Raw genomic sequence first — 17,814 nt, forward strand, 5'->3', positions numbered from 1 at the left:
GGCTACAGGCCAGGTCTGCTGCTCCAGGGAGCCCTGTTTTCATGAACAACTGGGCTCACTCCTCCAGATTGCCATTCCCTCAGACCCTAAGTTTGTAGAGCTTGGGGCTGAGAATCCTCAGCGAATTTTACTTGCCCTCCGGTAGCCACTCCCCCGTAGCTGGTGCAAGAGGCCTCAGCAGTCAGCCCTGGCGGGAGCGGCAGTCCCGCACCGCTGACTCCCTCGGGCTGGCTGTAGCACTCACGGGAGAGCTGGGAGGGGCCCTTAAGGTTTCCCCGATGAGTGGAGAGGGAAAGCCAGGGGTCCACACACCTGTAGCAGCAGGCTTCAATGAAGTTATCTCCACCGCCGCCGTCCTGCGACGCCAGCCCTCTGCCACAGTGGTGTCCCCCGCAAACGGCGACAGTTCGCCTCCCCCTGCCGGGAGACCAACGCCAAGGGCGGGTCCCCACTGTCTCTCCCAAGCCCCGCCTGGACCCTGCGGCCACTACCCACGAAGGCCCGGCAGGCATCCACCTCCCTAGGATGGGAAGGGCTGACCAGCCGCCTCAGCCAGATGGATTAATGCTGAGCCGCAGCTGTCTGTCTCAGCTTTTCAGACGCGGCGGCGCAGGGCGCGGAGCACGGAGAGGCTTACTCACTTCCCGCCGCCATCTTCCTCTTCTCGCTATTTCGGGATGATGGCGGGGCGCTAGCTCGCTCCCTCCGGTGTGTCTCAGCCTCGGGCTCCCACACCTCTCTCCACCTCGGCCTCCACAGCCAGCGCTGCCCTGGTCGCTCTCTCCGCCCCCGGCGTTCCCGGCTTCTAGCCGCACCGCGGCCCGGTTCGTGTCTTTCTGGCTCGCGACTCCAGAGGTGCCCGGGGCTGGGGAGGCGACAGCCCCTCTCCGGCAAGTACCGCAGTCCCCGGCCCCGAATCCTGGCGGCCACAAACTGACACTTCTAATAGACCTACCAATTCCCGGCGGGACCCCTCTTCACGGAATTTTGCTAGAAGTTCCTCAGTATGTAGACTGCTGCTGTTCCAAAGGGTCTTTTTTATCCCGTTAATGTGGAGACATTAGAATCACTGCTTCCTCGTCGGCGGCCATTTTTCTGCTCTCAATATCATTTTAAATGGAGAAAAACTGAAGGCATTCCCTCTAAAATCTGGAACAATACAAGGATGCCCTCTCTCACCACTTCTATTCAACATAGTTCTTGAAGCACTGATCTGAGCAATTAGACAGATGAAAAAATTAAAGGAATAACTATAGGAAAAGGAGAACTTAAACTAGCACTATTTGCTGATGATATGATTCTATACCTAGAAGACCCAAAAGACTCTACCAAGAAACTTCTAGAACTAGTAAATGAATTCAGCAATGTGGCAGGATATAAAATCAACATCCATAAACCAAAGGCATTCTTGTATATCAGTGACAAATCCTCTGAAAAAGAAATGAGGAAAACTACCCCATTCACAATATCCTCAAAAAATAAAAAATAAAATACTTGGGAATCAACTTAACAAAGAGGTGAAAGATCTATACAATGAAAATTATAGCACTCTAAAGAGAGAAATAGAAGAAGTCCTTAGAAGATGGAAAGGTCTACCTTGCTCATGGATAGGCAGAATTAATATTATTAAAATGACCATATTGCCAAAAGCACTATACAGATTCAATGCAATTCCGATCAAAATCCCAATGGCATTCCTCACAGTAATAGAAAAAGCAATTATGAAATTCATCTGGAAAAATAACCAGAATAGCTAAAGCAATTCTAAGCAGGAAGAGTGAAACAGGTGGTATTGCTATACTAGTTCTTAAACTATATTACAGAGCAATAGTAATAAAACAGCATGGTACGGGCACCAAAACAAGTTGGTAGACCAATGGTACAGAATAAAGGACACACAGACTAACCCACAAAATTACAATTATCTTATATTAGACAAAGGTGCTAAAAGCATGCACTGGAGAAAGGAAAGTATCTTCAATAAATAGTGCTGGGAAAACTAGAAATCCATATGCAACAAAATGAAAATTGAATCCCTCTCTCTCAACATGCACAAAAGTTAACTCAAAATGGATCAAGGATCGGGCTGGGGATGTGGCTCAAGCTGTAGCTCGCTCGCCTGGATTGTGTGCAGCCCAGGTTTGATCCTCAGCATCACATACAAACAAAGATGTTGTGCCCCCCAAAAACTAAAAAATAAATATTAAAATATTCTCCCTCCCCCCCCCCTCTCTCTCTCTTTAAAAAAATGGATCAAGAATCTAGGAATAAAACCAGAGACTCTGAATCTAATAGAAGAAAAAGTAGGCCTCAATCTCCACCATATGGGGCTAGGCGCCAATTTCCTTACTAAGATACCTACATTGGGCTGGGGATGTGGCTCAAGCAGTAGCGCGCTCACCTGGCGTGCATGTGGCCCAGGTTTGATCCTCAGCACCACATACAAACAAAGATGTTGTGTCCGCTGAAAACTAAAAAATAAATATTAAAAAAATTCTCTCTCTCTCTTTCTCTCTCTCAAAAAAAAAAATTTAAAAAGATACCTATAGCACAAGAATTAATACCAAGAATCAACAGATGGGATAAATTCAAACTAATTTTTTTTTTTTCCTCAGCAACAGAAATAGTATGGGAGCCTATATCCTGGGAACAAATCTTTACCCCTCACACATCAGATAGAGCTCTAATCTCTAGGGTATACAAAGAACTCAAAAAGCTAAACACCAAAAAATCAAATAACCCAATCAAGAAATGGGCCAAGGACCTGAACAGATACTACACAGAAGAGGAAATACAATCTATCAACAAATACATGAAAAAATGCTCATCATCTCTAGCAATTATAGAAATGCAAATTAAAACTACTCTAAAATACTATCTCACTCCAGTAAGAATGGCAGCCATGATGAAGACAAAGAACAACAAGTGCTGGCGAGGATGTGGGGAAAAAGGTACACTCATACACTACTGGTGGGACTGCAAATTGGTGCAGCCAATATGGAAAGCAGTATGGAGATTCCTTGGAAAGCTGGGAATGGTACCACCATTTGACTCAGATATTCCTCTTCTTGGAATATACCCAATGGACCTAAAACCAGCATACTACAGGGACACAGCCACATCAATGTTTATAGCAGCACAATTCACAATAGCTAAACTGTGGAACCAACCTAGATGCCCTTCAATGGGTGAATGGATAAAAAAAAATGTGGCATATATACACAATGGAATATTACTCAGCACTAAAAATAATAAGATCATGGCATTTGCAGGGAAATGGATGGTATTAGAGCAGATTATGCTAAGTGAAGTTAGCCAAACCCAAAATACAAATGCTGAATGTCTTCTCTGATATAAGAGGGGTGACTCAAAATGGGGTAAGGAGGAAGAAAATGGGAAGAAGATTACCTCTACATAGGGAAGAGGGGTGAGAGGGAAAAGGAGGAAGAGGGTAAATGCATGGATGGTTGAAGGAGACCGTCATTGTTATACAAAATACATGTATGAAGATGTGAGAAAAAAAAAAGGAATAGAGTTACCTTAGATTAGGTAGAGAGAAGAGATGTGAGGGGAGGGGAGGATATGGGGGATAGGAAGAATAGTAGAATGAAACAGATATTATTATTACTGTGTGTATATATTTGACTGCATGACCATTATGATTATGCTACTTGTACACTCAGAAAAATGAGAAATTATATCCCATTTGATTCAAATGTATACTGTGTCAAGGTCATTGTACTGTCATGTGTAACTAATTAAAAAAATTTAAAAAATTTGGAAAAAAGAATGATGGTTGAGTACCCCTGGGGTACTGGGGATGAGTGGTTGAGTACCCCTTGGTTCAATACTCTGTAACAAAAAATGAAAATGTAAAAAAGAATTTAGTCTTTCCTCTATATTTTCATTGTTCTCATCATCTTGATTTCTCTAATTGACAACCTATCCATGATCCTTCTCATCCTCCTGGATATTTATTTCCACAAACCTCTCTATTTCCTGCTTAGTTGGCTGTTTCTCATTAATCTGAGTTACATCTCCACAAGTGTCCCTAAGATGGCTTCTGCCTTCCTATTTCATTGAATGTGGAATTCAGTGTTTCTGAATTTTCTCCTTTCTTAGTTTAATCAGTGGAGACACACTATTTCTGATATCTGTGGCCTGTGATATATAAGTGGAATTTGTTTTCCTCTCCTCTAGCCAATCTGCATAACAACACAAACAAAATACCTGATTACCTGTACTGGTGATAATGTTTTGCTTTGTTTGGTACCCGCTATGAATTAGGGTGCACTCAGCCACTGAGCCACATCCCCAGCCCTATTATGAATTTTATTTAAATATAGGGTCTCACTGAGTTGCTTAGCACCTTGCTTATGCTTAGGCTGGCTTTGAACTTGTGATCCTCCTTTCTCAGACTCCTTAGCTGCTAGGATTACAGGTGTTTGCCACTACACCTAGCAATACTGGATCTTTATAAAGGGCTTTATCAACTTCTGTGCTTATATCACATATGCACTCCATATCTTTTACTATTGATCCAAGGCCATCATTCATTGCTTCTGCTATATCCTCACCATTTTGGCTCTGCCTTGAATGAAGATTTGGGTCCATGAGTACACAGTGTTTGTGAACACTACCCTTTCCTCATGATTGCATTAATTGGAGTTACTTCCTTCTGTAGTCAAGTTCTCCTTGCTCTCTGCTTTATGCACTCAGGGTAGGGAAATAGAAAGCTTACTCCCCCTGTAGCACCCACCTCACTGTGGTGATTTTCTACTATATATGCTTTGCTTACACTTACCCACAGCCAAGATCCCTCTGGTCTCCACCAGAGGACAAGGTTCTGGCTGTCTTCAACACCACCCTCACCCCAGTGCTCAACTCCATCTTCTACAGCCTGAGAAACAAGGAGGTGGTGGGGCCCTGAGCAGATGGACTCAGAGGATCTGTTCTGTGTTATGTAGATAAACCTTCTGCCTTGTTCCCCAGTACTTGTCTGAAAGTCCACTCAGCAATGTGTAGTAACTGAAAATATTATTTTATACCTAGAGTGTAGAGACTAAAAAGAACCTAGAATATAAATGAACTGATCATCTGTACAAATTGTGTTATAAATATGTGTAATTTGAAATAAGACTTTTTAATAATGTGTTTTCCATTAATTATGAATGTGTTTATTTTCTGCTAATTCACTGTCAAAGAGGAGATTTTTTTTTTTTCTTGGTCTTGTTGAAATACAGTTGGAGATTGACTATCTGGATTGGCATTCAACATAACAATTTTATTAATTTTCAATTTATTATTTATGCACACCCAAAACAGAAAAAGCAATTCTGCTAAATAATGGGGCTAATCAAAACCTGTAAGATTTGTATTTTCTTCCCCTCATTGTATAAATTTAATCATTATCATTTTTTTTAAATTTAGGGTAATTATTAAAGGATTCAGCATAGAACTCATTAGGAATTTTTAAGTCTTTAGATATCACATGTCAAATTAATGCTTCCTTGTGGAGGCTGAATCCTAAGAGTGAATATCAGTGAGGACTGAGAGGTACCAACAGAGGCCAAGGGTGAGGGGAGGTGAACCAGAAGATGTACAGGCCAGGGTTTAGTCTGATGATTGGAGGTAAAACTACAGAGGCCCTCCCACCATCCCCCCCAGCTTGACTCACAATCCACTTACATCCCACACAGCCACTACTACTCATGCATCCACTAATGCCCATCAAATGAGAATTTCTATTTGCCACATCTCATACATTTACTGAAATGGGTTAGGGAAAGTCAGAATTTATGCACCAAGAATTTTAGTCATTCTTAGCAGATATTGGAAGATGATATTAATAATTTTTCAGCTTATTTAACTAAGGTTTTGCTGAATATTTACAACTGTAAAAGGTTTGATATAAATTGCTGATGAATCAGTGCAAAAAATTTTATTATGCTAAATTTCACAAAACTTAAGAATTTATGTTCTAATAAAATATTTAACTCTTGCTAAAAGTGAAATTCATATCATTCAGGGTTTAGATTTCAAAAATAATAAACACACACATACACACACACACACACAGACACACACACACAGACACACAAATTGATTTTTGGCAGTGTTAAGTATCCAACCTGAGACATGCACCTATGAGGCAATCTCTCTACCACTAAGGTATGCTCTTTGACTAAATTAAAACTTCATCAACATGATTCAAAAGATTCTCACTGGGCTGGGGTTGTGGCTCAGTGGTAGAACACTTGCCTAGCATGTATGAGGCACTGGATTTGATCCTCAGCACCACATATAAATAAATTAAATAAAGGTCCATAGATAACTAAAAAACTATTAAAAAAATTCTCACATTTTTTTCAAATTTGTGGAAATTATCCAAAACTAGAATGTGTGCATTCTATTATGTTATGTATTGTACCACTTGTAGTACAAAGTACACTTAATTTTTTCTTTACTCTTAATAATTTGTTCATCTGGCTCTTTACAATAAAATAGCATTTTGATCTCCCAAATTTTTAATTTTTAATTCCTACATTCTTTCAATAAACTTTAAATTTCATTTTTGTATCTCAATTAGTGGGTATTCATTTCGTAGTAAGAGTACTCCAATCCTTAGAATTCAAACTTGCTGAACTCTAATACGTTCCTGCTAGGTGTTTCTGCTCGGTGTTCTTGCAATGATCAGGTGTACACTTCTATTTAGTTATAGTTTCCTAGTGAAGCATAATACCTAAGTTCCCAAGAACTTCCTGCCTGTCTTTCAAATCAGACAGTAAGTGTGTTGTAGATCCCTCAAGGCAGGGTTCTGGAACAGAAGAGAAAACCAGCTTCTCACCATAGCTAGTGCCACTGCCAACAGAGCTTCTCTTCTCTCCTGGGTGATGGATTGTCTCCTCTATTACATATGCTGCTGCCACCATAACTACTTTATCTGAACCCAGTATACCCCTGTGGCTCCCTTGGCTACAGAGGAGCCATGATCTTGTCCAAGAAGTGTGTTTGCACAATGTCAGAAGACAAACTAATATCTCTGCACATAGAGAAAGTGTGAGCCCTGCTGCTGAACTGAACTCTGTGCTAATGCTGTCACCAGCTCAGCCCCTCAGCTTTCACACACGCTCAGAGATAAAATGATGAACAATCCAACGTGGCACAGCACAGCACTGATGCTCTCACAGGCCCTTTCTGAATGGGGGACACTGTGTATGCACAGGTCTCATGCCCTAAGACAGCCCTGGGAAGAACAGCACTCAGATATGGAAATTGATGAGAATGTGCTATGGTGGGAATGTCTGTACCCTCCCAAACTTCTATATCAAGACCCTAACCCTGTGTTGATGGTACCAAGAGGCAGGACCTGTGGGAGGTGCCTCTCAGATCATGAATTTAGGGATTCATGAATGAAACCATTACCTTCAAAAAAGACCACCATGTGAGGACACAGAAAGAAGACACCATGATTAACCAGGATGCAGGCATTGAATCTATACAAATAGATTTACATTCTTAAATGCTTCCCACCTTAAGGTATCTTGGCATCACAATTTGAATGCACTAAGGTCCAATCTCTGCTTTTCTTGTTAGTTACTGTCCCTGGAAAGGACCTGAAGGATATGGAATTAAGCAGTGGTGCTGAATGCAGGCCCTGTCTTCATTCCAGGCTGTGAATGATGGAGGCAAACAGGAGCCTGGTCCACTCTTTGATACATAATTTCCTTGGGGAACTTGAGCATTTCTCTGAACTTAGTTTGTTTGAAAGCAAATGTCAGCACTGTGCCCTGTAATATCAATAGTGATATCACTAAAACTGAGCATGCAAATTGAACTCTTGTAATTACCCATTTAAGGTAGATCTGAGATGCCAGAAGAAAAGCAGTAAGATCACACACAACTGTTTCAGGAATTGCCCCAGTAGGTCACAGAATCAGCCTGCTATCTTATCCTGACTGTATGTTTTCTTCTTAGCATCTTTGATGGAACTGCCAGCCATGACCTTAAGATTCCCTTTGCACAGTAGCTGCTGGACCCATCTTGAAGTGCTTTCCAGGTTCCTTAGTGACTTGTGCAGATTCTTCTTCAAAATTCTTAAGGTTTGATATGGGGTGTTCTCTCCTAAGTCCAGTACAGATGATAGAATTTGGGTTTCCTCTGCATGAAGCAGGCTGGCTGCCACATAAAGCTAAGAAAAGAAGGCAGCAAAATAATTAAAAATAAAATAAAAATTAAACATACACACACACACACACATACATACATATGCACATACACACACAACATGGAAAGTAATTTTAGAAAGCAAGGGCAGGAGAGCTCTTTGACATTAGGGGTCCACTTCCACACTGGAAAGAGAGAACAAGAGCTTGTGTTTGCTTTATTTTTATGGGGGAACTTCAAAGGCTTTCTACAGAATGTTCTTAGCAATTAAATTAGGAGGTGAGCTGTCCAGTTCCAAATGGATCACGCCTAACACTGGAGCTCCAAAATCAGTCTTCCTAGCCATGTGAAGACAAAAGTCATGTGCACTGGGCAATCCATTAAGTGGGAGGAGCCACAAAATAAGCTTGCAGTGCCAAACCAGAATCTCTTTGGCTCCAAAGCTGAGTGAAGATTCTCAGGGGTGGCTCCCCACAAGGTACCTACCAAAAGTTCATGTGTGAAACAACACAAGAATTTTCAGAGGTGAAATGATCTAATTATGAAAAGTGTGACCTGATCAATGGATTAATGCACTGATTTGGATTAACTAGGTGGTAATGAAAGATGGTAGAGTGTGACTGAAGAAAGTATGTTCCTGCTGTTGCCTTTTGTGTTTGTGTTTTTCTCTGATGAGTGGAGGTTCCTCTCTCTCTGCTTGTTGACCCTAGCATGAGGGCAGCAGCTTTCTTCCACCAAGCCCTTCCCCCATGATGTTCTTCCTGACCCTGGAGTCAGAAGAATCAAGTTGACTGTGTATAGACTCAGGTCTATACAACCATGAGTTCCAAATAAACTTTCCCTGCTCTGTGTTGTTGATAGTAGTTATTTTGGTCATGGCAACACAAAACAGACTAAAACAAAAATAAACCTCTTAACCTTTGCTGTGTACTCCATATACCAGCATCAACTTAGTCTTTTCACCAGGATTCTACAAGACAACTCTATTCTTTTCCTTCCTTCCTTCCTTCCTTCCTTCCTTCCTTCCTTCCTTCCTTCCTTCCTTCCTTTCTTTCTTTCTCTTTCTTTCTTTCTTTCTTTCTTTCTTTCTTTCTTTCTTTCTTTCTTTCTCTTTCTTTCTTTCTCTTTCTTTCTCTTTCTCTCTTTCTTTCTCTTTCTTTCTTTCTTTTTCTCTCTTTCTTTCTCTCTCTTTCTTTTTTTCTTTCTTTCTCTTTTTCTTTCTTTCTTTCTGTCTTTCTTTTTAAAAATATTGTGTAATTGTTGATGGACTTTTTAAATTTATATGTGGTGCTGAGAGTTGAACCCAGTGAGTGCCTCACACATGTTTGGCAAGTGCCCTTCCACTGAGATACAACTGCAGCCTGCAACCCTATTATTTATTCCCAGATAAAAAATTTTGTTGGAAACTCATCTGTCCATATTTCGTTTTTTGTTTTAGTTTTAATGATTTGGATACTGAAATTCCAATGGAAGTCAGAGATGATGTAATTTTCATGCCAGTACCTCTTTGCTATCAGTAATATGAAGAAGTCCAAGGCCATCAGAAATGATTTTTTGAAATCCTTTTGATATTTGGGACTTAAACTGAATCATTCTCTTCCTTTTTCAAAACTTTGGACAATCATAAAACAATTTTACTTTTCAGCCAGCTCTAGAGTCCCTGTCCTTACTTTCGGAAGTACTTCCTAGACACAGTTAAACTGACATTTACAATATGATTGCAACACCCAGGGTTCTTAATTGAAAGAGAAACAAATAATTAATCCCCACTGATACAAAAAGGAACACTCTGAAAGATATCTGGTGGCCCATAAAATCTTCAGACACAGAAGAAGCAGGATGAATGTGTACACATTAATAGTGCCTAACATCCATGAGGCAAAATTAATAGAAATTGTCACTTGGTCCAACCTCAGCTAGTTGTGCTAACTTCAGGACTTTCAGGACAAGGGACCTCAAGACAGCCCATAGCACAGGTTTGTGGAATGTGGACATTAAATTGGATGGAGAGTCACCTCCAGTAAGGAGCTGGGCATGTGGCTGGTGGCTCATGGAATTGGCCAGGCAGATAGATTACAAAGGATAGATCATAGTGACAGTATGCACAGGGCTGCTTGTGAGACATTGGATTTTAAAACTAATGTGCCCTGTTAGAGGCACACTAAGTACTTAGATTTTAGGGAATCAGAGACCCAGTGTCCAGCTCAGGTGACCCCTGATGACAAAAGCTCAAGATGATCTTTCAGTGAAGGCAAGAACCATGGAAATTATTCCATCGTGGAATGGGAAAAAGGCAAAGAGAGAAAACTGTGGCATTGGTCCCTGTGGCAGAAAGAACTCCTCTCTGTGTTGTGTGCCTGGAGAAAGTTTATATTTATACAGATATAAATGATTACATTTTCTAGGAGCCATTTGGACTTCAATATGTCTGTGTAAATTAAAACTAAAATTTATAAGAATAGAAAAGTTTTGTTTGTTTTTGTTGTTCCTGACATTTTTTTTTTTTTATTGGTACTGGGGATTGAACCTCAAGTACTTAACCACTAGTTACATCCAAAGCCCTTTTTTTCCTTTTAACTTTTTTTTCTGTGTGTGCTAATTTTTATTTTTTAAATTTATTTTATTTTTTTATTATTAGTTGTTCAAAACATTACAAAGCTCTTGACATATCATATTTCATACATTTGATTCAAGCAGATTATGAACTCCCATTTTTCCCAGGTATACATATTGTAGAATCACATTGGTTACACATCCACTTTTTTACATACTGCCATACTAGTATATGTTGTATTCTGCTGCCTTTCCTATCCTCTACTATCCCCACTCCCCTCCACTCCCCTCCCCTCCCCTCCCATCTTCTCTCTCTACCCCATCTACTGTAATTCATTTCTCTCTCTTGTTTTTTCCCCTTTCCCCTCACTTCCTGTTATATGTAATTTTGTATAACAATGAGGGTCTCCTTCCATTTCCATGCAATTTCCCTTCTCTCTCCCTTTCCTTACCCCCTCTCGTTCATGTTTAATGGTGATCTTCTTCTCATGCTCTTCCTCCATGCTCTGTTCTTAGTTGTCCTCCTTATATCAGAGAAGACATCTGGCATTTGTTTTTTAGGGATTGGCTAGCTTCACTTAGCATAATCTGCTCTGATGCCATCCATTTCCCTGCAAATGCTATGATTTTGTCATTTTTTTAGTGCTGAGTAATCCTCCATTGTGTATAAATGCCACATTTTTTAATCCATTCATCTATTGAAGGGCATCTGGGTTGGTTCCACTGTCTAGCTATTGTGAATTGTGCTGCTATGAACATCTATGTAGCAGTATCCCTTAAGGTCTTCAGGGACTAGTTCAAGAAGGGGAATAGCTGGGTCAAATGGTGGTTACATTCCCAGTTTTCCCAGGAATCTCCATACTGCTTTCCTAATTGGCCGCACCAATTTGCAGTCCCACCAGCAGTTTACAAGTGTACTCTTTTCCCCACATCCTCGCCAGCACTTGTTGTTGTTTGACTTCATAATGGCTGCCAATCTTACTGGAGTGAGATGGTATCTTAGGGTGGTTTTGATTTGCATTTATCTGACTGCTAGAGATGGTGAGCATTTTTTCATGTATCTGTTGATTGATTGTATGTACTCCTCTGAGAAGTGTCCATTCAGGTCCTTGGCCCATTTGTTGATTAGGTTATTTGTTTTCTTATTGTTTAATTTTTTGAGTTCTTTGTATACACTAGATATTAGGGCTCTATGTGAAATGTGAGGAGTAAAAATTTGTTCCCAGGATGTAGGCTCCCTATTTACCTCTCTTATTGTTTCTCTTGCTGAGAAAAAACTTGTCAGTTTAATAAGTCCCATTTGTTTTTTGGTTTTTTTTCAAAGAGAGAGTGAGAGAAGAGAGAGAGAGAGAGAGAGAGAGAGAGAGAGAGAGAGAGAGAGAGAATTTAAATATTTATTTTTTAGTTCTCGGCGGACACAACATCTTTGTTGGTATGTAGTGCTGAGGATTGAACCCGGGCTGCACGCATACCAGGCAAGCGCGCTACCGCTTGAGCCACATCCCCAGCCCATTTGTTGATTCTTGTTATTAACTCTTGTGCTATGGGTGTCCTATTAAGGAATTTGGAGCCCGACCCCACAATATGTAGATTGGAGCCAACTTTTTCTTCTATCAAAGAGTCTCTGTTTTGATATCAAGCTCATTGATCCATTTTGAGTTAACTTTTGTGCATGGCGAGAGAAAAGGATTCAGATTCATTTTGTTACATATGGATTTCCAGTCTTCCCAGCACCATTTGTTGAAGATGCTATCGTTTCTCCATTGCATGCTTTTAGCCCCTTTATCAAATATAAGTTAATTGTAATTTTGTGGCTTGGTCTCTGTGTCCTCTATTCTGTACCATTGGTCCACCCGCCTGTTTTGGTACCAGTACCATGCTGTTTTTTTTTTTTTTGTTTGTTTGTTTTTTTTTTGTTTTTTTTTTTGTTTTTTTTTTTTTACTATAGCTCTGTAGTATAGTTTGAAGTCTGGTATCACTATACAGCCTGATTCAATCTTCCTGCTTAGAATTGCTTTTGCTATTCTGGGTCTTTTATTTTTCCATATGAATTTCATGATTGCTTTATGTATTTCTACAAGAAATACTGTTGGGATTTTGATTGGCATTGCATTAAACCTATAGAGGACTTTTGGTAAAATTGCCATTTTGATGATGTTAGTTCTGCCTATCCATGAACAGGGCATATTTTTCCATCTTCTAAGATCTTCTATTTCTCTGTTTAGAGTTCTGTAGTTTTCATTGTATAAATCTTTCACTTCTTTTGTTAGGTTGATTCCTAAGTATTTTTTTTTTTTTGACGATATTGTGAATGGGGTGGTTTTCCTCATTTCCATTTCAGAAGATTTGTCGCTGATATACAGGAATGCCTTTGATTTATGCATGTTGATTTTATATCCTGCCACATTGCTGATTTCATTTATTAGCTCTAGTAGTTTCTTTGTAGACCCTTTTGGGTCTGCTAGGTATAGAATCATGTCATCCACACATAGTGATAATTTAAATTCTTCTTTTTCTATTTTTATGCCTTTAATTTCTTTCATCTGTCTAATTGCTCTGGCCAGTATTTTGAGAACTATATTGAATATAAGTGGTGAGACAGGGCATCCCTGTCTTGTTCCAGATTTTAGAAGGAATGCCTTCATTTTTTCTCCATTCAGAATGATGCTAGCCTGAGACTTAGCATAGATAGCTTTTACAATGTTGAGGAAAGTTACTGTATCCCTAGTTTTTCTAGTGCTTTGAACATAAAGGTGTGCTGTATGTTGTCAAATGCTTTTTCTGCATCTATCGAGATGATCATATGGTTCTTATCGTTAAGTCTATTGATGTGGTGAATAACATTTATTGATTTCCGTATATTGAACCAGCCTTGCATCCCAGGGATGAATCCTACTTGATCATGGTGCAAATTTTTTTTGATGTGTTTTTGTATTCGATTCACCAGAATTTTATTGAGGATTTTTGCATCTAGGTTCATTAGAGATATTGGTCTGTAGTTTTCTTTCTTTGAGGTGTCTTTGTCTGGTTTTGGAATCAGGGTGATGTTGGCCTCATAGAATGAATTTGGAAGAGCTCCCTCTTTTTCTATTTCCTGAAATAACTTGAAAAGTATTGGTATTAATTCTTCTTTAAAGGTTTTGTAAAATTCCGCTGTATACCCATCCAGTCTTGGGCTTTTCTTGGTTGGTAATCTTTTGATGGCTTCTTCTATTTCATCCATTGATATTGGTCTGTTCAAATTGTGTGTATCCTCCTGACTCAGTCTGTGCAAATCATATGACTTAAGAAATTTATCAATGTCTTCACTATCTTCCATTTTATTGGAATATAGGTTTTCAAAATAATTTCTAATTATCTTCTGTATTTCTGTAGCATCTGTTTTAATATTGCCTTTTTCATCCCATATGTTAGTAATTTGAGTTCTCTCTCTTCTTCTCTTCATTAGCATGGCTAAGGGTCTGTTGATCTTATTTATTTTTTTGAAGAACCAACTTTTAGTTTTGTCAATTTTTTCAATAGTTTCTTTTGTTTCAATTTTGTTAATTTCTGCTCTGATTTTAATTATTTCTTGCCTTCTGCTACATTTGCTGTTCTTTTGCTCCTTTTTTTCTAGGGCTTTGAGATGAAGTGTGAGCTCATTTATTTGTTGGTTTTTTTCTTTTTTTGAGGAATGACCTCCAGGCAATGAATTTCCCTATTAAAACTGCTTTCATTGTGTCCCATAGATTCTGATATGTTGTGTCTGTATTTTTATTTATCTCTAAGAATTTTTTGATTTCTTCCTTTATGTCTTCTGTAACCCATTGATCATCCAGTAACATATTGTTCATTTTCCAAGTGATGTAAGATTTTTCCTTCCTTCTTTTATCATTGATTTCCAGTTTCCTTCCATTATGATCAGATAAAATGCATGGTATTATCTCCACCCCTTTATATTTACTGAGGGTTGCCCTATGGCATAATATATGGTCTATTTTTGAGAAGGATCCATGTGCTGCTGAGAAAAAAGTATATCCATTTGATGATGGTTGATATATTCTATATATGTCAGTTAAGTCTAGGTTATTGATTGTGATATTGAGTTCTATAGTTTCTTTATTCAAATTTTGTTTGGAGGATCTGTCCAATGGTGAGGGAGGTGTATTGAAGTCACCCATATCCAGGACTGTTGTGGTCTATTTGATTCTTGAACTTGAGGAGAGTTTGTTTTTTGAACATTGCAGCACCATTATTTGGTGCATAAATATTGATAATTGTTATGTCTTGTTGGTGAATGGTTCCTTTCAACAGTATATAATGTTCTTCCTTATCCCTTTTGATTAACTTAGTCTTGAAGTCGATTTTATTCCATATGAGGATGGCCACCCCTGCTTGCTTACGAGGACCGTGTGTGTGGTATGATTTTTTCCCAACCTTTCACCTTCAGCCTGTGTATGTCTTTTCCAATCAGATGTGTCTCCTGGAGGCAGCATATTGTTATATTTGTTTTTTTAATCCACATTACCAGCCTGTGTCGCTTTATTGGTGAGTTTAAGCCATTAACGTTTAGCGTTACTACTTATATATAGTTTGTACTTCCAGCCATGCTTGATTATTTATCTTTATTTTTTAAATTTGGTTTGTTTATCCATGCTTAACTTCCCCCCCCTCGCTTTACTGAGGTACTTCCCACTGTTGGTTTTGGTTATTGTTTTTCATTTCTTCTTCGTGTAGTGTTATTCTCAAGATGCTTTGCAATGCTGGATTTCTGGCTGTAAATTCTTTTAACTTTTTTTTTATCATGAAAGATTTTTATTTCATTGTCATACCTGAAACTTAGTTTTGCTGGATACAAAATTCTTGGTTGGCATCCATTGTCTTTCAGTGTTTGAAATACCTTGTTCCAGGATCTTCTCACTTTCAGCATCTGTGATGAAAAATCCGTTGTTAACCTTATTGGTTTACCACTGAATGTAATCTGCCTCCTTTCTCTTGTATCTTTTAATATTTTCTCTTTGTTCTGTATATTGGATATCTTCATAACAATGTGTCTTGACATTGGTCTACTGTGATTTTGTATGCTCGGTGTCCTGTATGCATCTAAAATTTGTACAACCCTTTCCTTTTTTATATCTGGAAAGTTTTCTATAATTATTTCATTCAACAGATTTCTCATTCCCTTCGTTTTAACTTCTATACCTTCCTCTATCCCGATGACTCTTAAGTTTGGTTTTTTTTATGTTATCCCATATTTCTTGGATGTTTTCCTCGGGATTTCTTACCATCCATTCTGAGTTGGCTAGACTCTTTTCAAGATGATATATTTTGTCTTCATTGTCTGATGTTCTGGCTTCTACTTGCTCCACTCTGTTAGTGATACTCTCATTTGAGTTTTTAATTTGGTTTATAGTTTCCTTCATTTCTAGGATTATTGTAAATTTGCTTATTTGCTTCTGTTATCTGTTTATGTAATTCATTTTCAATGTGTTCTTTCATTGTTTGACTTTGCTGTCTCATGTCCTCTTTAAGATTCCATTCCATCTATCTAAGGTATTCCTTGAGTTCTTTATTAGACCATTTTTCTGATGCCTCTAGGTCCTTCTGTATATTTAGGCTGTCCTACATTGTTTGTACTCCTTTTCTTCCTTGCTTTTTCACGCTGCTCATGTTCCTTCTGGTTCTGTTTGACTGCTGAGTTACTGTTTACTCCTATAAATTTATTTGGTTTTGTGTGTCTCTGGTGTCTCTCTTTTGTGATGGGAGACTATTACTAGAGATGATGAATTTTGTTGCACTTTAATGCACATTCATTCATTTCCTAAATTGTGTACAGATTCTGATTGCATATAGCAGTCTGCGGATTGGTCTTGGGACTTATGTTTAGGTTGAGTGATGTGATGGTATTGAGGTTGATATCTCTTGGCAACCTTGGAAGGTTGCTCTACTGACGAGGGATATTAACAGGAGAATGGTCTGGAGTATTTGGGGGTAGCTAGGGAATTGGTAGCACTATATAACACCTCAGAACATTTACCTATACATATTTAGTAAATCACACATAAACAGCATCATGATGCTTGGGAGGAAAGGTATTAGAAGGGGAGGGAAGAAGTCGCTAAAGAGAATGAGAGTAAACAGGTAGAATTCAAGGAAAGGGGAATAAGGAAATTGAAAAGAAATAAAAAGACAAAAGAAAAAATAGAAAATAAAAAAAATAAAAAATAATTTAAAAATAATAAAATAATAATAATAATAATAATAATAATAATAATAATAAAATTTTAAAATGCATTCTTAGAGTTTGATTAACTTCTCTTCCAGTAGGTGGAGCTGTGCCCACCAGGCCAAGCTTCTTCTCTCAATATGCAGGAACCAATCACTGTGAAGTGGCTCCTCCTCCCAGACTCGTCAGCTCTCCAATCCTGAGTGTCTAGGGCCTTTTCTTGTGTCTAGTCACTTCCCCACTTTTCCTCCAGCCAGGCCCCACTCACTGGTGATGCTCACCACAATACTGGCTACACGCCAGGTCTGCTGCTCCCAGGATCCCTATTTTCTTGAACGACTGGGCACACTCTCCCTGCTTGCCATTCCCTCAGACCCTAAGGTTATGGAGCTTGGGGCTGAGAACCCTCAGGGTATTTTGCCTGCCCTCCAGTAGCCACGGCCCCGGGAGCTTGTGCAAGAGACCTCAGTTGTGAGCGCTGGTGGGAGCAGTAGCCAAGATCCCGTGGCACGGTTTCCGTGCCGCTGCTCCTGATTCCCTGGGTCTGACTATCACGCTCACGGGAAAGCTGGGAGGGGCCCTTGAGGTTTCCTTGCTGTGTGGAGAGGAAGGGCTGGGGGTTACACACCTGCTCCCACTGGTTTCAATGAAGTTATCTCTTCTGTCACATTCTGGTGATGTCAGTTCTCTGCCATGGAGATATCCCTTGCGAATGGCAGCAGTTCATTCCCTTTGCTGGGTGTCCGATGCAATGGGTGGGTCCTGACTGGCTCTCCCAAGCCCCGTCTCAACCCTGTGGCCACTACCTATGAAGGCTTGGTTGGTATTAACCTCAAAAGGTTCACGAGACGATGAGTTGTTTCTCTATTCAGCGGGACCATTTGTAGCGC

General features: G+C 39.4%; 1 pseudogene across 1 annotated transcript in view; it reads left to right on the top strand.

The window, feature by feature from the left end:
- The window catches only part of LOC308647923 (olfactory receptor 2T3-like), a 668,743-nt pseudogene that overhangs the window by 276,815 nt on the left and 374,114 nt on the right, over positions 1-17,814 (top strand). The window lies entirely within an intron of this gene.

This window comes from Spermophilus citellus (genome assembly GCF_964194105.1).
Source record: "Spermophilus citellus genome assembly, chromosome: 1".
NCBI lineage: Eukaryota > Metazoa > Chordata > Mammalia > Rodentia > Sciuridae > Spermophilus > Spermophilus citellus.